The sequence below is a fragment of the Malaclemys terrapin genome, chromosome 8, assembly GCF_027887155.1.
Source record: "Malaclemys terrapin pileata isolate rMalTer1 chromosome 8, rMalTer1.hap1, whole genome shotgun sequence".
Taxonomy (NCBI): domain Eukaryota; kingdom Metazoa; phylum Chordata; order Testudines; family Emydidae; genus Malaclemys; species Malaclemys terrapin.
Genome location: NC_071512.1, coordinates 69676761 through 69698887, shown reverse-complemented (window position 1 = coordinate 69698887; position 22127 = coordinate 69676761).

The following is a 22127-nucleotide window of genomic DNA, read 5'->3' as shown; positions in this document are numbered from 1 at the left end:
TGCAATAATAGCACTACTAACATGGCAGCAAGCTACACGTGAAAAACTATTCATCCAACTGTCATTTCCTTCTACCACCCAGTCACTTGTCATGCACGTCTCTTATTCCAAAGGTAATTTTTTTATATGCAACAAGAAACATTCAACAAGTATCCTGTGTCTAGCAAATATTTCCTGCTGTACTGCAGTTCCACAACCAAGCATCAATCATGAGAAATATAGACAGAACTTAGTAATACTCAAATATATTGGCATTGTACCTCCATCTTCCAGTTACAGGAAACTGTTCTACAATAAACTAGTCAAAGATGTTTTTCATATTCTTTCTAATGTAGATACATGTTTTCTTTCCAAGTTTGTAGAAACACCAAGACAAAATAGATTTCCAAGGCCAGAGGGCAAAATCATGGCTTCATTGAAGTCAATGGCAAAAAAATCATTAACTTGTAGGGAGCAAGGATTTCCCTTCATAGTTTCAAGAAGCTGCATAATTGTGTGGCTGGGTTGACCTTTGCAGCACCCCCTTGTGGCCCACCATGGCAGTATTCATGATGCTTAGTTCCCCTCAACCCAGGGCTGAGGGGAACTGAGTGACTCCTAGGCAATAGTCACCCATGTCACTACCCAGCAACAAACTTAGCTCTTGTCTACACAGTGTGGCAATGCACACTATAGGGGTGTGATTTCTAAAGCAAACTTATGTGTTGCACATTAACTGGTCTGTGTAGGACCTGCTGGTATGCACTAAAAGTTCCCTACTGTGCTTTATTGTAGTGTTTCATTAAGGTGCACTAAGGAACCTTCTGTATAGACCCTGCTGGTGCACACTGACCAATTAGTTAGTGTGCTTTAGAAAACACACCTTTGTAGTGTGCATTACTCCACTGTTTAGACAAGCCCTTGAACAACACTCCCAAGTGCCTTCTCCCTCTCCTGGGCACAGCTCTTGCTTATTTCCTGTGCTTTTACAGGCAATGACTCTCAGGGCTTTCCCTCTCTGGGAGTCTTTCCCCCCCAAGTTGATTCTCATCAGGCTGGATCCTTATTTGGAGTCTATCTCCAGGCCACCCACCTGGAGTCTGGCTCTCTCTAGGGCCTGCCACAAGAGCTGCCATCTCTCTTTTCACGCTTTCCCTTTCGGGCCAGTTACAGGGGCTGATCAACTGGCATCTGATCTGCGACCTTCCTCTATCCTCTTCCCAGCCATCTGCCTGGGAATTACCCTTCTCCAGGACCTACCAGTGGAGCTAACCATCCTTCCACAGTTCCCTTTCCCAGATGAGCTTTCGCAGTTCTGGGTAGGTATCCCATTACCCTCTCAATGGGGTCTAATAATTAGAATGTCCATCTAATCCCTAGGCAATCAGGACTAATGAGGTGGAAGGGGAAGTAACTGATCTGCCACAGGCCATGCTATGTCCAATTCTTCTTAAAGGTCCAGCCAACCTCTGACAACTTTTTAAACAGATGAGTGTTGTTATGAGTGGACACGGTCATTAAGTTTTTGCTTAAGGAAGTCCACTGGCCAAAATCATGCACGTCTCCAGAGCAAGAGCCAGGAGCTGTGGTGATAGTGGTGTATTTCTGGAAATGGTGATATAAAATGATTTTTATACAGCATAATCAGGTAATCAGGTGTTTTGTCAACAGATCTACTGCATACTGCTGGCAACATTAGCAGAGTAATCAAAACCCATATGTTCAAGGTACCCATATTTTTGCAGGTAGCAGGGCAGTGTTTATAATTAAAATAGGAGGAAAAATCTTTAAAAAAAATAAAGAGCATCTAATATGAAAGAATAGCTTTTATATAAGAGACTTAGACAAAAACTTTTTTATACTGAACAATACTTCTGTTTAGCTACTTTGGAGGCTTAAATTGACAGCTTGATTTAACCAAAGCCATAATAAAACTTTAGCTACTGTGTTCTAGACTGGCAAACAATCTGTACCTGTATCTGAAAATGGGATTTAAACATGAGTTTTATAATCCATAATCAAATCTCCCCATTATTCAATCAGGCTGACAAGTATTCACATAAAACAAAAAACATACAACAAAAAGATCAGTGTAATGATGGCCATTAAAGGCAATACAATTATGGGAGCTTTATTGATAGAATATACAATCTCAAAGGGATGAACTATCTTTCCATTTGTGTGTGCTTCCATTTGGGGCACTATTTTTAAAAATAAATATTGATTCAAAAGCAAAATAAAAGATTAAACTGAATTGTGCTAAAAAGTTTCTATTAGTGTCAGTTCCTTGCCTGGTATAAATTCATTCATAAAGTCAATGAAGCGCTAGTGGTCCATACCAGTTCAGGATCTAGTCCAAAATCCTTAGAAGTACAACTTTCACATCCTTTTGCTTGAACAGTAAATCTATAGCTTTTTATATTGTCTAACATATTCCCTTACCAGCATCAACTGTTTTATCACCATAAGCTGGAAAAGCCTTATTTAACCTCCACTGAAGAATAAATGGCAACAAATCCTCAAACCCTAATCCCATCAGTATCATCTTGATGTTAGAATTAGGTCTCTAAAACACAGCAAAATAATAATAAACCACTATATCTTATTTAATAAAGCCATGTTTAAAGACGGAGACAACACACTTCTCTCTCATGCCTAGAATATTAGTGTTCAAATAATGGGTTAAATATACACATTTGTTAATGTGTTAAGCTTGCGGTGTAATACTTTTCTTGATGTTGGAAGACAGAAGCAGAAATGCCTCCTTTGGGTTTTGTTTTAGATGTTTGTTTGGAGATTACATGACTGAATCAAGCAATACACAGAATAATTTATATCAGTAATGTTTAGTAGAATATTGCAGTTGTTTATGCTTTCTCTGCGTGTGAAAATGGAAATTATAACACTTTTCACATAAAAACTAAATAGAAACTGAAACTTTCATATCAAGAGTGTGATATAAGAAAAACATTTATGAAATACATTGAGAAGACAACTTGTCGCCTCAAAAACAATAGATTAAAGTAAACCACTTCACTGGACTGATTCTAAACAGGTTTAAATTGGAACTGTTATTCTAAGTTCAATGGAGTTATACTATTTAACACCAACCAAGAATCTGGCCCCAAATCTTTTAGGCATTAGTGCTAGTCTATTAAGGCTTTGAACCTACGTATCTGCAAATTTGAAATGGAAAGATTCTTCTACACTAGTCCTATATAAGGAAAAAATGTAAAATGTTTTTGATAAGACTAACTGCACTTTATTCAGACATCAGTTTGATATAATTTTAATCTATGTATTTTAGGGTTTTACTTTGCCACCCATCACCTTACTATGTATCTGAGCACTTTCCACATACAATTAAAGCAATAGCAAAATGACTAGCGGACTACATGGAGTCTCTGGTACTTCTCATTTTGTGGGATCAAGACTCTGCCCAGGATAGGGGTTGTGTTTGTTTGGTTGCCTGGTTTTTCATGAGCAGTGGTAGGGGGTTGGGATTAGAAGGGCAGATATCTGTGTGGTGAGTTACTTTACTGAAACTTTTCAAAAAAGAGAGGTTCACATACAGTTGTGCCACGCAGATACAGAGTTGTCATCAAAAAGAGTCTATCTGTGGAATGCAAACTTGTGCAAGTGCAGAGGAAAAACTAAAAAAATACCAGGCAATTGTGGGAGTTACTGTCTCCAATGTATTAGATCACTTGGAAAGAAAGTTAGCACATTTGAACTGCTTTGTCTACTGAATTGGAAAACTGGAGAAGGAGGCAGGCAACTGGAGATAGTAGCGCCCAGAGCTTTAAAAAAATCCCACCAGTGGGAGTTAGTAACTAAATACCTTTGGAGATCTGGATCTAGATCCGAATCTGCACTGCACCTTCTGCAGGCACAACACAGAAGATACAGGTGAGAAGAGGGGGACAAAGGTGATTTTACACCACCTTTATGCTTTCTGGATTCTCGCCTACTCTGGGAATCAAAATGATTCCTGGCTGCTATAAGTTATGGCAGTCCATGTCAAGCTGCCTATGGGCTGCAGCCCAGTCCAGAAGCTTGATAGTGCCATGTACTTCTGGTCCACCCCTTCTTGCCCCCAGGCCAACCCCCTCAGTCAAGGCTTCCAATTATGTCTGCCTAATGCTGTCCCTGCAGCAGAGTAATACTTCCCTGGACAGCTGTGGTCATTACATGTCCGGAGTGATGTACAGGATCTGCAGCTGGGAACAGACTCTGTCCCACAAGTTGGAAGTCTGAGAATAGAATGAAGGGAAAAGATTGGATTAAAAGACAGGAGGAAAAATACAAAGGAAAATCATAGCAAAAGCAGGGGAAGGGAAGAAAACAAATAGAGTGGATTACATTATAAATCATGTGAGACATACAAAGTGGGTGATGTAATATCTTTTATAGAACCAACTTCTGTTGGTGAAAGACAAGCTTTTAAGCTCAACAGAGCTCTTCTCCACTTCTAAAGAAGAGTTCTGTGGAGCTTGAAAGCATGCCTCTTTTTCATAGAAGATGGGCCAGTAACAGATATTACCTCATCACCTTGTCTCTCATATATCCTGGGATCAACACAGCTACAACAACACTGTAAATAATGTCATTTTTCTATTTGTGAACAGACTGGCTTTCATTAATCTTATTTGCTATCCATAATTTAGCAAACAGTTCACATGAACGTCAAACTATAGGTTGTTCACAAACTTGCCATGCTGATTAGTGCTGTTCATGGTGTGTGATTTGTATCCCAAATCATATGGTATTGGTTTAACTCCCTGACAGGATCACAGAAATGTTTTAAAGAGCGGATTAAGAAATATAGATAAAACATCCTTGCTATCAAATGATTATCTTGTTCAAATGTGAGAATACAATTGTATATATAAAAAAAAGTCATCCCCCAAGTATTTGTACAAACAAAAACCCACTCGTATGAATACTTGAGCACAGGGAGTAATAATGGGCATAACCAAATCAAACAGCTGTTCAGAATTCAAATACATTGTTTACAAACACAGGCTTCCAGTTTTCAACAAGCAGAAGGAGAACCTCATTCTAGCCTCTTCCATCTCCTTGGGTTTCCTTCTGTTTAAAAATCATAAAACCAAAAGGTTGCTGCTGTAGTACTCATAGGGGCAACTAAAGTTGAAAGATGGACAAATATGTACTAAGTGTGTCTGCAGGTATTTTACAGGTTTGGTGCAAGGAACTTCAAGCTGCCATGATAGAGTAATTGAGGCTTATCCCATCATAGGAGAATCTACAGGGAACATAAAGTTGGATGTAGGCCCTCACGGCCCAATTCCTCCTCCTCTGCCCTCCCCACAGGTGTGCCAGAGGAGTTCTGTTTCTAAGACATGACAGTGCTGACACAAGTTAAAGCAGACTTGGGACTGCTTTATCTTGTACTTGGGGCAAACATGGCCTCCAGATGCCCCTGGGATCATGGGAGCACTTAGGTGGTGAGCAATCACTTTTGCACTTCTACCCTTGGATCCTGTGCACAACACAACTTGGACAGACCTGAGGATCAGGGACTTTTTATCTTCTCCTTTTCTCTCACTAACGTGCAAAGCTAGCAGGGATAGTAGCACATCTGCCTATTTTCTAAATAATATTCACATCCCAGCATTCTACTTTTAGCAATATCTGTGCTGCTTCCTTCACTATTTCTATACAATTGTAGTGCAAAAAGCACATCAATCACCCACTAAGGTCCTTCATAACTTCTGCTTACTTAGGAGACCTATCATCAATCAGAATTCATGAGTCAGAATGAGGGGCTCCGTGCCTGCTGACTTATACTAGTCTTTTAGGTGCCACAGACTAGGTAAGCCAAAAGCCAAAAGATATTGAAAGCCAAAAGACAATGCTAAAATGAGCAGTAGTGCAATGAAGAATGGAAAGACACTGAAGCAAGTATTAAGTAACTTGAGTGATGCCAAGTCACTCATGTCTCCAGGAGGGCTATTGTTTATTTCATAAAAGCCTTTTTTTCATTTTAGACACCAGTTGTACAGAAGCCCTAGGTAAAAGAAAAGGAATGATTTTGGACACCGAACATTTGTGAGGTTTTGAGTTTAAAAGAAATTTGAAGTTATTTGATTTGTTTCCAATTGTTCATACAAAGCCACTGAATTAACATTAGGGTTGCAAAACTGGTTTGCATTTATTACAAATGAAAATGAAACCAAATCCAAAATTCAAACCAAACCCAATATTCTGAGTTTCAAAAAAAAGCATTTTATTTTCCATTTGGTTATCTTTTGCATTTTTGTGCATCTCTGCATTTCCAGATTCTGAGTAGGAAAGAAGGAAATACTCTAATAAAACTAATCAAACTATTTGCAACTCATCTCAAACTAGACTCGACGATGAAATGCTCAGTACTACCTTACATCATGAGATTTTAAACTTCTATTTCCAGACTGTAGTGACTCGACTATGTTAAGATATAAAGCCTCTTGAGACTTTACAGGTTCTCTTATCACGAATCATAAAATGAATATAAAGTTACTCATGTTATTTGTCATTAGTATTTAGGGTCAAATATTAAAAAGTGATTTGCAAATGTTTTAATGAACAGTTTAGTGTGTTATTATTTATTATTCACAAGAATTTGGACAACTGCTGGTTATTTGTAAAAGTGATAATGAATTCCATAAGTTTCATGACACATAGTATAAATTAATATTTGTTAAGACAATAATTCCAGAAGTGTATTGTTTACTATTCATCATTTGCTATTTTCTATCCAGGCAGGGAACATAGGTATAGGACTGTGACAGAGTGCTAGGTATGAAACCCTGAGTCAACACTCTGTTCACAGCATCTCCAATCAGGCATAACAGATTGGAGCTGAGGAGGCAGACCTGTGCCTAATTTGTAGGTGGGGCAGGGCAGAAAGGCTAATTAAGCCATTAGCCAGAGCTCACAAATAGGCACAGGAAGGAAGTGAAAAGGGGAAAAGTAGGGAGTGTGAGTGCTCTCCCCCTGCTTGTAAAAGTGCTAGATATGCTGTGAAGGTGGTGGGACTCAATTATAAATAAACTGCACGGGATGATAAACCAGCACAAGGATCTCTGCGTGGTTTGTAGATCGAGACTGAAGCAGGACCGAGGAGGCCCTGTTAGGACGACATAAATGGCTAGTCATGCATTAAGATTAGTAGAAGTGAACAGTTTCCAGACAACACATTTTGGCCAAAGTATTCAGCAAATATCTTAGTGGGTTAAAAAAATGGGTAGGGATGCAGGTGTGTGTGGGAATTCACCAAAAAAAAAAAAAAAAAAAAATTGTCATTGAAATTTGTTTTCATAGAAGTCTTCCAAACAGCTATAACATCAAATACTTTCACAGAAATGAAGATTGGTTCATAAATAGAACTGGACATGAAATGTTTTTTGTTCCTGACAAAAAAAAAATCAATGGAAAAAATAATTTGTCAATGTCTCCTTAAAAAACTGAGGATTTTTGTTGAAAACCACAAATGTTTATCACCCCAAAGTTTTCAGTTTCATGAAAACTCAAGAATATTTTCCTGCAAAGAAGTTCTGTTTTGATGAAATAGCCAGTTTTCATAAAACACCACATTTTTTAAACAAAATTTGACCAGATCTACTCATGAAACCATCTGGCCAAAAAAGAGATAAATCTTCAGTGAACACTATAGACAGATAATCTGAGTAGTTCTGCTAGAATTGGAGATTATATATAATCTGTATCACCTGAATTTCAATCAGAAATACAAGTGGGCAGAGAAGGGTAGTATGGGGGAAATGGATAGAGGACAGAAGATTACCATTTGCAAAAACTGGTACTTCTGGATAACCAGTTCACTAAAAGCCTGATCCAAGCCTACTATAGTTAACAGAAAGATTCCCTTTGATTTAAATGGGTTTTGGATCAGAGCCTAAGATACCTGAAGTCAAATTGTTTGTTGCCACTTTTTACTATTTGTACCTTAAAGAACAGAATGGGCCCAGAATTTGTTCTAATTAAAATAAATCTGAGTTTTGCTATGGACTCCAGTAGGAGCAGGATCAACCCAAGCAGTGGAATTCTGGCAATAATTTAAGCAAGATTTGTTTTTCAGGAATTCATAAAAGTAAGTTTCAATAATCTTTTAATAATTAGAAATGGTACAGTCCCTGCAGATGCAGTATCGTGTATGGGAATAAATAAGCAGGCTCAGACTGGCCTTCAGAGAAATAGCAGGAGGGCAGTGCATGTGGGCTGTGGGTGCTGTGCCCACCAAAGGAACACAATATGAAATGATGGAACAGATGCCTTTTATCTGAAGGAGAAAAGATCTTCCCCATTTGCCTGAGCTCTAGAGGTTACAGTGGCGAGGCAAAGCACGAATCACCATTGGGTATGCTGTATTGCATCTTAGAATCAAAACTAATTTCTCAGAAAATAAAGCCAACGAAGATCCATTATTATTTTATGATGAATACACACTATGGTGCTGAACTGTTACAGAAACCTGGCTTTTTTGATAAGAGAAAAATCTGTAAGCATCATTTAAAGTAAACTGTAAACTATTGTCCTCTCTGAACTTCGCCCCAGCTCATTCCTACGAATGTTGCACCATTCCTGCATGCAGAATTCCCAGTCACACACCAAGAGATTGCAGGTTATACAATAAAGCTCCAAAGTCCAAATCGGAGCTGAACTGCAAAAACAAAACAAAAAAAAGTTTACCAATTGTGTGTACATTTGAACAATCCAGTACCTTCAAAACTCTGGGAACGCAAGCCAAGCCAATTTTAGAATAGTTCCTTCAAATGAACTTCAATTGTTTTTGTTTTGTTTTTGTTTTAAAGGAGGAAAAGTTTTCTTCCATAAGCAGACGTTCATTTAAAGTACACTGCAGTTACAATTCACTTTGAAAAATCAGAGTTGGCAGCTGGTACATTGTTAAATGCCTCTGACCATCGGTGTGCTTCTTAAATTGCTTGACTGCCACAACTGAAACTTGTTCTTCGAGCATCTCGATTTAGTAGCTCCCAGTCAATCACCATGCTGTGTTACCACCACTAAATGTCAGTTTATCTTCCACTAGAGAAAGCACCAGTCCAGCAGACAGAAAAACAGAATAGGCAGGAGTTCTTAAAAGAGTAATATGGTATGATTTACTTTACTCTACTGGCAAAGAATCACATTACCTAAAATATGCCAAGGCCTGGACAATAGCATTCCTAGGATAAATGTTATGCCACTATTTTGTCTGGAACCAGACTAGCATGCTGTTATAGATGCTAAGGTGGTAGAATAAATAGCATCGTATTATACTATGCTATTTGGAAAATTGATATACTGTGGTGATTAAGAACTGTGGCTCTAATTTGATAAGTGACAATAAAGAAAATGGTACCTTTGTATATAACTAGGGTGACCAGACGTCCCGATTTTATCGGGACTGTCCCAATATTTGCTTGGTTTGTCCCACATTACTGGACAAACAAGTAATTTTGCCCTCCACTCCAGCACAGAGGCGGAGCCCGGAGGGGCTCTCGCCCCCGCCCCTGCCTGACTCCGCCCCCTCCTTTCCCCATTGGATCCCTCCCCAAATCCCTGTCCTGTCCCCACCCCCTTCCCCCCCCTCCCTCACTGCCCCATTGATTCCCTCCACAAATCCCCGCCCTGCCCTGCCTCTTCCCCAAGCATATGGCATTCCTCCTCCCTCCCAGGCTTGCTGATCAGCTGTATGGCGGTGCAAGCCTCCTGGAGGGAGAGGGTGGTCTTCGTGGAGCTGGTGAGTGCGAGCTCCGGCACCGAGTAGGCAAGGGGGGTTGGCAAGGGGGCTGCTCCCCCAGGAGGGAGACGGGGGTGCTCAGCTCAGGACCTGTGTGGAGGCGCTGGCTGCTTTGCACTCATGTTGGGCTCCGAAAGGCTGCGGGAAGGGCAGGGGCAGGAGCCCGGCCGAGGCACACAGGGGCAGGGGTGTCTGGGCCAGGCCCCGTGCTGGGACACAGGGCACACACAGCCCCATCAAAGGTCTTGACCCCCGCGGGGGCAGGCTGCAGCGCTCCGGGGCAGGAGCTGTGGTGAGCGACCGGCTCCTTGTCCCTGCTGGGCCCACCCTGGGAGCTGGCTCCAGCCTGCCCGGGGCACAGAGTGCGGAGCTCAAGCCCGGGATGGAGGAAGAGGAGGAGGAGGAGGAAGAAGAGGGACTGAACCGCGGAGCCCAGGCCCAGGTGACTGGGGGTGCATCTGACCCCGCTCCCGCATCCCCCAGCGCAGAGTAGCACCCTGCCCAGCAGCTCGGAGCCCAGGCTGGGCCCGGGAGCGAGGGGATGGGGGAGCGAGACGAGGCTGTGCCACTGGCGGCGGGGGGGGGAGGGGCGCTTCGGCATTTTGTTTTGGGTTTTTTTGCTCCGTTTCCCCCCCCCCACACACACACACCCCGATATTTCATCTTTGTCATCTGGTCACCCTATATATAACAGATCTGCTCCCTAGGGCTGATCCAAAGCCCAGTGATGAAGTCAATGAGAATCTTTCCATTGATTTCAGGAGGCTTTGGATGAGACCCCCTTATGTGTTTTGAGTAGCATTTACTTATCTTAGTGCCAAAAGTAAGTAGTTGCTGCACATTACTACTACTAGCCCGGGAAAGCCAACTCAGCAAAGCATGATCTGTATTCTATTCCTTCTTTCGTATCATCAGTAGAATTGTTTACGCTATGTTTCAGCTAATTACACCTGTGAATCCTGATTTAAAGCAATGGAACGATAGGAAAAACTGAGGACATAATTTGAAGACAGTGGGGTTGCACAGATAAACTGGGGATATAAATTGTCCTGCAAATTTGTTTATTACTAGAGATTGTATGGAAAATAAATAATCCAGATCAAGTCTCTGATCCTAAACTGAGTCCATAGATCAGAAGTTAGAAACAAATATCTTTTAAATTGTAAATTGAATATATTAGATATGGAAATCAGTACAGGATATTAAACATATAACCTCACAATGATATTGTTGTACAGTTATTTTTCAGAGTTGAACCACACCTTTTTTCAGTTGCATATTCAACTTTAACTCTGGCATTTCTGGACTTTTGGGAATCTAAATGTTGTATGAACCCAGGCCAAAAGTTTCAAATTTGGATGCCTAATGCGAGACACAAAATCAATATTTAAATACTGTAACAAAAGTGACCTGATTTTCAGAGTTGCTAAAACCCACAACTTCCAATGTAATTAACAGGAACTGCTCAACAGATGCTCAACACCTATGAAAAATCTAAACAAAAGCTTTGGATTGGTTCCTAAATAAGTATTTAGATGCCTGAATTTAGGCTCCAAATTTGAACATTTGGCCATAGTTTTTTGCAGTTAATAAAAAGTACATTTGTCAACTGAGAATTCTATAGACTTCAAGTACAATTGGGATAGTGAGAAGTATTGTATAAAGTGTACCTAGCCCATTTATAACAGATCATTTGCATCTATAACATTTTAACAAATTGAAGAAACTTTTGGACCCAGAGACTGTATTAGATGAGATTAAAACAGTTTTAAAAACAAGTTCTACTCAATCTAGAGTTGGGACCTCGGCTAACATATGGTTTACAAACTTGGTTTATATGGTTTAGTCCTGTCAATACTGGCATATTTAAACCAAGTTACCATATATACTCGTTCATTAGCTCATTCGTTTATAAGCCGACCCCCCAAAATTTTTAGGTAAAAATAGCAAAAACTGTATGACCCTTTCATAAGCTGACCCTATATTTTAGGGGTTGGCAAACTTTGGCTCCTGGCCCATTAGGATAAGCCACTAGCAGGCCTGGATGTTTTCTTTACCTGGAGAGTTCACAGGCACAGAGCCCCTCAGCTCCCAGTGTCCGCGGTTTGCTGTTCCCAGCCAATGAGAGCTCCCGGACACTGGGAGCTGAGGGGCTCCATGCCTGCAGACGCTCCAAGTAAACAAAACGTCCCGACCTGCCAGCGGCTTACCCTGACGGGCTGGGAGCCAAAGTTTTCCGACACCTGCTATATTTTAAAAGCTGGCATCACAAGAAACACTCAAAAGTTTTGCTAGAATTATTTTAATGTAATCTAATGAAAAAACCTGTTGTTGTTATAATAATAACTGAACAAATATGTATTCACTTTCAAAATTACAGTCAATATTTAAAATCAGTAAATGGATATTTCAAACAATTAACTTAGAACAATATGAGACTTTAAAAAGTCTTAAAATCCTTCGAAGTCTGAATCAGTCTCTGATTCACAAAACAGTTCATTAAACTCGGCTTTAGTCACAGCTGCACCTGCATTGTCATCGTAGATGTCAGCCGTGTCATCTTTAGACTCAGATTTCTTCTCGTCATCAGCCTCTGTTGTGTCATCATCAAATATGGCATCATCTTCTGACCCGTTGAGTGCATTGCTGATGCAGCGTTTCCTAAATGATTTTTCTATCATTTCTGAGGGAATGGACACTCACGTATCATTGATCCACTGGGCGACCAGATTGATTTTGGGCTTCATAAGATTCCCACTTTTTGTTAACTACACCAGGCCTGAGCGGATCCATTCAGACCACATTTTGTCTTTAAAGGGTTTGTTCAGGCAGACATCAAGCAGTTGTAGAACTGAAGTTAAGCCTCCAGGTATTACAGCAAAAGTAGTTTTCATATTTTTGGCCACATTTTTCACCTCATCCGTCTTGTGTGCCCTGAACATGTTCCAAACGAGCATAGCAGGTTTCTTGAAAAGTGCTCCTGGTCTCTTATTCCACACTTTTTCCAGCCATTCAATAGTCCCACTTTCATCCATCCCTTTTCGTGTGCATGTATGATGACACCAGCAGTAAATTTCCTGTTTTTAGGCAAGGTTTTTCTTTTAAAAATAACAGGAAGGAGCTTTGATCCATTTTCCAAACACAATAAAACCACCGTAAAATGGATTTTTTCATGGCCAGTGGTTTTAATTAAAACTGTTCTTTCACCAATACCAGTTACCATTCTGTTGCTTGGGAGATTGAATGTCATTGGTGTTTCGTCCATATTTCCTATTTGTGACAGTTCAAATGCATATTTCTTTTGATATTTTATAATACAACTTTGGAAAGATTCGATTTTTTCTTCCAGAACTCTCGGCAGCTTTTGCGCTATCTTTGTTCGCTGATGAAGACAGAGACCATGACGGTTCATGAAGCGAGTACACCAACCCACTGATGCGATAAACATTGACGGCTTTACTGACTTGTATTTATCGTCTTTCGATATTTGCAGAGTACGCAGACAAATTCCAGTTCTAGTGACAATGTATCCATTTTGTCGACATTCGATAACCCAATTATTGAGATTTTTCTCTAGCTCAAGAAATGAAGCACACCTCGTTGGACATTTTTTCTTGCTTCTTGGCATGTCTTTTAGTGTTGTTTTATTTTTTTGCCATTCTCTGACTTGCTTCTCATTGATACAGAATTCACGAGCAGCGGCGCAATTATTGTTTGCTTCTGGATATTCAACAACTTTAAGTTTGAACATCGTGTGATAATCAGACCTTTTTCTTTTGATTTCACCATTGTTCATTTTAAATACTAGTAAGAAAATAGATTATTATTATTGTAGTTATAGATTTTGTAGGACTTTATATAGGAATGTCACCTGCTTTATCACTGTCAAATTATTATTGTTCTTTGTTTATTTCAAAGCAGCCCTGTAGATTGGCATGTCTGTGGGGATAACAGGCTATTTCAATTTTATTAGAGATTCCATCATTTTCATATTGGCTCGAGAAAAGGCTGCAGTATTGACATCAATAAATGGGTCAGCAAACTTTGTCTCCCGGCCTGTCAGGGCAAGCCGCTGGCGGGATGTTTTGTTTACTTGGAGCGTCTGCCGGCATGGAACCCCTCAGCTCCCTCTAGCCGCGGTTCGCCGTTCTCAGCCAATGGGCACTGCGGGAAGTGGCGCGCCACTTCCTGCAGCGCCCATTGGCTGGGAACGGCGAACCGCAGCCACAGGGAGCTGGGGGGCTCCATGCCTGCAGATGCTCCAGGTAAACAAAACGACAATGTATTAGATATTCAATTCAATGATTCCATAGAGTTTAAAATAACCAAATTTTGGTGTAGACCCATTTACAAGCCAACCCCCACTCTTTGATGAGTCACTTTTTTACCAAAAATATTCAGTTTATGAACGAGTATATACGGTAATTTGTTTTAGACCACTGTAGAAAACAGGATTCCCAGTTCAGTATGGAAGGAGTCTAGCAGAGCAGCTTCCAAACAGCTGAATAGGTGCTTGGCTGAGAATTGGGAAAAGGAATAAAGCAAGAGATCAGTGGGGAAGGGAAAATACAGGGCCAGATCCTCAGATGGTGTAAGTTGGCATAGCTTTGTTGAAGTCAATGGGGCTATGTGGAGTTACACCAGCTAAGGATCTTGCCCATATTTTGGCATGCCACCATCCATTACCAAACCACTACAGTGGGCTGTGACAGAAGTTAATGGACAATAGGGGAAAAATAAAAATAACTTAGAATCAATCTTACAGAACCTCAGTTTGGGCTTGTTCTTCTTGTGAGTCTTTTCTTTTTAAAATCAGTTCACCCATTCTTAGCAAAAACCATCAAGTGACAAGGAAATATTGCTAGTGAAGTGGCTGACAAGGCTTTGGCTATGTCTCTGATCACAGTATTTACAAATCCATAATAACATTTCTTCCATCTGTTCTACTATTTCCAGCGATACACTCAATTTAAAAATGAAAAACAAATGCTTGCACGTTTGGAACAAACAGATCTTCCAGCACATTGTTCATAAATATACACACATTATGAATTAGAACATGGTAGAAAGAGCATTTTCAAATAATGCTACTGCGGAGGGGAGGGGATGAGGAGGCGAAGGAGAGCCAGGAAGAGGGAAAAGACTATTCCTGTTTAGATGGAAGATGATTAATAACATGCTCAAAGAGAGAATTTTACACAAATCCCTATTCATTAACTACAAGAGGGGATGCTTGCAGCCACAAGATGACCTATTAAAGCAAAGGGTTTCTACATAGATGCTGGAGTGAGTTGCTCGGAGTAGGTTGCTTGCAAGATTGGGGCCTAAAATACGAGAAGTCTCTACGGAAAATTTATTTAGGACACATTTCAACTCCATCTATCAGATTCCCCATGCAACACAGCAAAGTTATTTAGTGTTAACAAAAGTGTTTTGTTCTGCTTTATTTATTTATTTACATGGGACACCATCAGTTTGAAATATGGTCGGTTTCAAAAGTGGAGTTAAATGTCGTTTCACATTCTGCACTGGAGCTTGAGTCCCTCTGGAAATTGTTGTGCCATAGCACTCAAAAGTATTGTACTTTTTAAAAAATGTGTCAGTCTCCTTGTGATGGGGTGCCCTAAACACCGCAGCATGGTGCCTCCTCCTGGCTGTCCTGGGGATTAGCTCTGCCAGGCCAAAGCCCCTTGCTGCAAATACACTCCGTCACTTTCTCTCTCTGCTGCCCCTCTCTTGTTCCTAGAGCTTCAGCTTCCTCTTAGTGATCTGGCTGGAAATGGATCTTAAGAGCCAAATGCTAAACTCTGCTCCCTTCATGGACCATGGACCGCCATCCGTGCACATCACAGATCATTTGACATAAAACTTCATCTAGCGAGAGATGGAGAAATGGGTCAAATTGGCTATTCCTTCCCATTCCCCAGGCCTGTGGTGAATTGTGATTACTGTTCCTGATTTGCTAAGAATTGTGCACATCCTATCATTTGTGTCGCCCTCTCCCACTCCCCATTACAGCCCATTTGTGTGCCTCGTCTACCTGTTACAGCTTGTCTTTTAGACGGTAAGCTCACTGGGCTAGGGACTATCATTTGATATATATCCATGCAGTGCCTAGCACAAGGAGTCCTAGCCTGAGGTGGGACCAAATGTGGGACCAAAATGTGACAAAACCCAAAATGAAAGAAAGGGTGGGGGGGACTAAAATGCCATGGGATCCATCCCTATATTATAAATGACCCTTTCTATAGCCTCAGTTTCCTGGTTCTTTATTTCTGATGTAAACAGTTTTCCATAATGAAAGTGAGAGAATACCAAATTTCCATGGAATACACCAATAACTTTGGGACTAAAATGAGTAACAATCCTCATTTAAATTTCCTGCACCAGACCCCAAGCTATGTACACCTTCCCTACTCAAGCCCCTTTTACTCAAGAGTTCCACAGTGGACTAGGATTTGCCCTTATACAAACAGTTACCTATTAAAACTTAAAACAAACAAACCAACTAAACCTAAAATGATAAATCAACTCTTCTTCCATATTTGCTTGTGATTTATACAAGGAAGTCACAGGCAAGAGCTTCTTTGACTATCACCCACTGTTTTACTTGCCGCCTCCTGTAATACTGATAGCTTTGTTATACATTACTGCCAAAGGCCACATGAAGGCCTAACACTTCAGAGGGCGAAATACCTTAGCAAATACAGCAGACGTTGGAATTAAATAATGTGGCACTTACACGTTTATAAGAAGTAGTGAGTCAGAGAAGCAGCACCCAAGTATGATTAAAAAAGAATACATCTGACAGCCTGTTCCACAGTCACTAGTTGAGGTTGAGTCACCATCCCCACCCAGGCATAGCATCATTTCTACTTGATGTTTGCCATTCCATAATTAGAACATGTAAAGCAACATGCTCAGGATGCAGGCATTGTAAGCAGTGGGTGGGGTAGTTAGTTAACTTTCTGCTTAAAGCCATTTACTGAGCCTTTACTTTCCTGCCACAAAAGGTAAGGTACACAATCATGATCCGTGCTGCCTCCATTTAAAAGACAGCCCTATTATTATAAAAGTAAATGCCACCCACTTGCTAACATTGGAGACTAATTAACTCTGCAATTGCTGCACAGAGAAGAGGGTACAGAATTGCACTCTATTCCAGCAGCTATCCTGGAAGATTAAGAGGATTAGGTAACTCATTGTCTTCCCATCTTCCCAGACCAAGAAGTAGTTTCTTTTGTCTTTTTTTTTTTTTTTTATTTCAGCTTGTTTTGTTGATAACTGTTATTTAAGTGGGGCTTTTGTCTGAAAGTGTAAATGGTCTATGTGGTGCCTCTATTGATTAATGCGTTTGCTGATTGATCTTTCTTGAGAGGATATTTTGTCCATCCTCCATTTGAATTTTTGTAGATTTTTACTTTTTAAAATGGTTTGTACTTAGTTCTTGTAAGTGGGGTCAGCTAGCTCACCCATGACAGCATCTTCAGGTTGCATTAGGCTCTAATTTTAATAGGTATACTTCAAACTGAAAACTACATATATTCATTAGTCATATTGTACCCAGTAGAATTTTTCATATCCTGCTTCTTCCTTAGAGCTAAATTAGGACCAGGCTATAAAACAAGCGTCATCATTTTAATCTGGACTGCAGTCACTCCATAGAAGATGTCCCTTTAAATAGCTATCAGTTCACACTATGCGAAACACACTTCCAAATAGATATTAAATTAATAAGGTACCTATTCAACCCATGTATAAATGAGAAAAGAATTAAATATGGACAAACATCGCAAGGTTCATATACGCAGCCAACAGTTTGTGGATGTACTCCTGGCTCTACTGAAATCAATTATAGTTTTGCCATTGATTTTAATAGAGTCAGGATATCACCCTGGATGTTTAAAGCAGCTGGTTTTAACTTGAGCTATTAACCTGAGTCAAAAAAAACAGCTGCCATGATTCCTATTTTGACCCAAGTTAGCTAACTTGAGTTAAGAACATACTTTTTTTTCTACAGTGTATACATACCCAGAAGTGAGAACTCTCTATCTCTCTCACACACACACACACACACACACACACATACATTTTTTGGAATCTCAACTCTGGGTAGTCTATGCTTAATAGGAAAGGCTTTTGAGCAGTAGGGATAGATAGTACAAAAGGAAATGTTAGATATACATAGAACTCAGTCATTGAGGGGCTTATCCGTTTCAGTGAGAAAGTCACCCTACCCCTTTCTTTATTTATGTATTACAATCTTAAAGGGCAGGGTTGGGAATCAATTTAAAAAAAAAAAAAGAATATTTTCTTTGTTCTGCCCCAGCCTTTTATGCTGATCCATCAGTTTCCAGGGTCCATAGGGAACTGGAAACAGCCTCCAGGCAATGCAGCTGGTGTAACAGGGTTCACCAGGTAGAGCAGTGCTGCTACTGCTCCCACTTTCATTGCCCGGGAGAGGCAGATGTAAGGAGCATGTCTGGAGCATGTTACACTGACTATTTTTTTTGCTGACATACAGCCCCCCGGGGGCCATTGCCAGACTGAAGTTCAGGAGGGCCCAGTTTCCCATTACTTCCAGCTATATTCTGCTTGATGCAGGGAGAATGTAGACAGGTGAAGGGTTAATCCATTAGTGGAAGAGCTACTTCCCCATTTTCTGCCAGAGGAGATGGAATCAGAATGTGTTCAGTGGACAAGATGGATGTTTCAAAGATCTGCAAGAGGAAGAAGTGCAAATGCAACATGACAAGTGAAGCTACTGATTGGCCATCAGGTTTCCTCAACCCCATACAAGGAGAGTCTAGTACACAAACCAGGGAGAAATTTAGTTTTTGCTGAGCTACTAAGGACTTGTCTACACTTACTGGGGGATCGACTTGTGGCGATCGATGCTTTGGTCAATTTAGCAGGTCTAGTGAAGACTCACTAAATTCACTGCAGATCCCTCTCTTGTCAACTCCTGTACTCCAGTTAAATGAGAAGCGCAAGGGAAGTCGATGGGAGAGCATCTGCCATCAACATAGCGTAGTGTGGACCCTGCAGTAAGTAGATCTAAGTACGTCAACTTGAGCTACGTTGAGTAACTTAGATCAATCTCCCCCATAGTGTAGACAAGGCCTAAGTCTGGTTGTTTCTGCTATGTTTACACTTAACTCAGCAATTAGAACAAGCAGAGAAGGCATAACCTCATAAAGTAAAGGAGTTGTGACTTATTTTTAGACAGTAAGCTCTTTGAGTTAGTGATTCTCATTCATTATGTTTGTGAAGCACAATGGGTACACCACGCACTTCAAGCCGCTGTGCACTACCGAATTTATAAATAAATAAATAATAGAGAGAGACTAACTTTATTCAAATATGTTTAGTTATTTAGAAATCACTTTTGTTCATATTATATCTCTTATAAACTACAGGTCTTGTTTCAGCTCATTATGTGTAACTTTTATTAATACATATTTTATTAGTAATTTGAGATCAGTTTTGTTTAATTAACTCCCCCCACCCATGGCAATAAACTGTGGTTTCACTTTCTTTTCATTGAATACATGTAAACTCTATTAATGTGAATGGGAGTTTTACATGTACATCAAGGCAAGACAAAACCACTTTATGTTCAACATTTTAATTAAGCATTTGAATTGTTTTGATGTATGCTATAATGTGCTAATTAAATTGATACATAACATCTTAAAAGCTTGGAGGGTGCGAGGGGAATTTATTAGTTCTTTCTACACAATAAAATGAAGACACTAAAAAAACCCAAACTCATATGCCTACAAGATCACAAACAGTCCAGATGCCCCAGTGAGATTTCATACAGTTATAAAAACAGGGCAATGAGGAAAGGGCAGTTTTGACTTATCTGCAGAGAGCTTTTCAAATTTCAGCAGTGCATCACTTCTTGAGGATGCTCTGAACTATTCAGCATCTCCCTCCATCTTACAAATAAGACTCTGTGTGTGTGTGTGTGTGTGTTTATATTTTCCAACCTACACAAGGTAACTGAGGTTGTAATATTTTGTGACAGACACCCTTACATTTTTCTTGTTAAATATTGTATTCTGGTGGCTTTTATATACCAGAGCCCTTAGCAACAGACTGCGTGTTGGGTATTGTCGCAACCAAGGATAGAACATAATAGCAATGTGTGAAACTGAATGACAGTCGGATGGCAGTTGAGAAGGGAAGAGGTTGTTGTTTGAGTGGGAGTTTTGTGTTTGATTTTGAGTGAGTGAACTAGGTTTTGTTTTTGTTTGGTTTTTTTAAGTATGAACTGGTTGTGATAAGCATATGAGAGGTTTGTATATTTGTCTATATGCATTGCTGTAAATCCTAACAACTGTGTTCACTCTGCAGGGCCTGACCATAAAATTAAAGTCAGTGGGAGTTTTTCCAGTGACTAAGGTGAGGGCGGGATCAGGCCCTAACTCTGGAATGATAAGAACTGTATGTATCTCTTTTACTTCGTTCATGTGCTGTTGTAGTTAAAGAGTTCCTCTCTGCATAGTTGCAAATGGGGAACGTTTTTTGTTTGTTTGCCACTTGAAACAATCTATATTTTCCAAAACAGGCTTTAATTTATTTGTGGTTTTTTTAACTAAGCCCTTTGTGGATCTAAACTGAGAGCAGAGATCTTTGCTCACTTCCTTCTGCCTGACAGCAGGCCCAGGCAGCTGAGTGTTGGGCAAACCAACTTTCCCACATCTGCCACAGGCTGCTAACTCTTCTCTTTACCATGACCATGTGGGGAAAGGAAGGGGACATACCACTAATATTTGCTCCCTAATATGTGGGGGAGGAGAAAGAAGAGCTATTATGGACCCAGAGAATGAGACGCTGCTAAGAAGCACACACCTCGCCATGTGGACATGATATATCTTGATTTTAGCAAGGCTTTTGATACGGTCTCCCACATATTCTTGCCAGCAAGTTAAAAAAGTATGGCTTGGATGAATGGATGATAAGGTGGATAGAAAACTAGCTAGATTGTCAGGCTCAACGAGTAGTGATCATTGGCTCCATGTGTAGTTGGCAGCCGATATAAAGCGAAGTGCCTCAGGGGTCGATTCTGTTCAACAACTTTATTAATGATCTGGATGATGGGATGAATTGCACCCTCAGCAAGTTCGTGGATGACACTAAGGTGGAGGGAGAGGTAGATATGCTGGATCCAGAGTGACCTAGACAAATTGAAGGATTGGGCTAAAAGAAATCTGATGAGGTTAAACAAGGACAAGTGCAGAGTCCTGCACTTAGGACGGAAGAATCCCATGCACTGCTACAGGCTGGGGACTGACTGGCTAAGCAGCGGTTCTGCAGAAAAGGACCTAGGGGTTACAGTGGACGAGAAGCTGAATATGAGTCAGCAGTGTGCCCTTGTTGTCAAGAAGGCTAACGGCATATTGGGCTGCATTAGTAGGAGCAATGCCAGCAGATCAAGGGAAGAGATTATTCCCCTCTACTTGGCACTGGTTAGTCCACATCTGGAGTATTGCATCCAGTTTTGGGACCCCCTCTACAGAAAGGATGTGGATAAATTGGAGACAATTTAGCGGAGGGCAACGGAAATGATGAAGGTGCTGGGGCACATGACTTACAAGGAGAAGCTGAGGGAACTGGACTTGTTTAGTCCGCAGAAGAGAAGAGTAAGGGGGGATTTGATAGCAGCCTTCAACTACCTGAAGGGGGGTTCCAAAGAGGGTGGAGCGAGGCTGTGCTCAGTGGTGGCAGATGACAGAACAAGGAGCCATGGTCTCAAGGTGCAGTGGGGGAGGTCTAGGTCAGATATTAGGAAAAACCATTTCACTAGGAGGGTGGTGAAACACTGGAATGGGTTACCTAGGGAGGTGGTGGACTCTCCATCCTTAGAGTTTTTTAAGGCCCGGCTTGACAAAGCCCTGGCTGGGATGATTTAGTTGGTGTTGGTCCTGCTTTGAGCAGGGGGTTGGACTAGATGACCATCTGAGGTCTCTTCCAACACTAATCTTCTATGATTCTATGTATTGTCCATGAGCTTCTCTGTTCATGAAGAGTGGGAAAAACAAGAGGCCACTGAAGGCACCCAGATCAGTGACAATGTGGGAGAAAGGAGCTATGAAAGAACAGCATCTCCACCAAAGGTGAGAGATTCACTGAGAAATCTCTCCAAATCCAATTGGCCAATCATGCCTTTTAATTTAAGTCAGCAACAACAAGCAGGAAAAATAAAGAAAGAAGAAAATATTTAACAGAACGAGAACTACACGCTACATGTTTACAAGCTACATCCAGCCCCACTCCATTCTTAGGGTTAGCTTCCAGACAATCTGATGCACCAGCTTTCCATGGACAAGTGTTTTGAGCTTTGCCATTCTGATTGTTGTTCCATATTATAAAT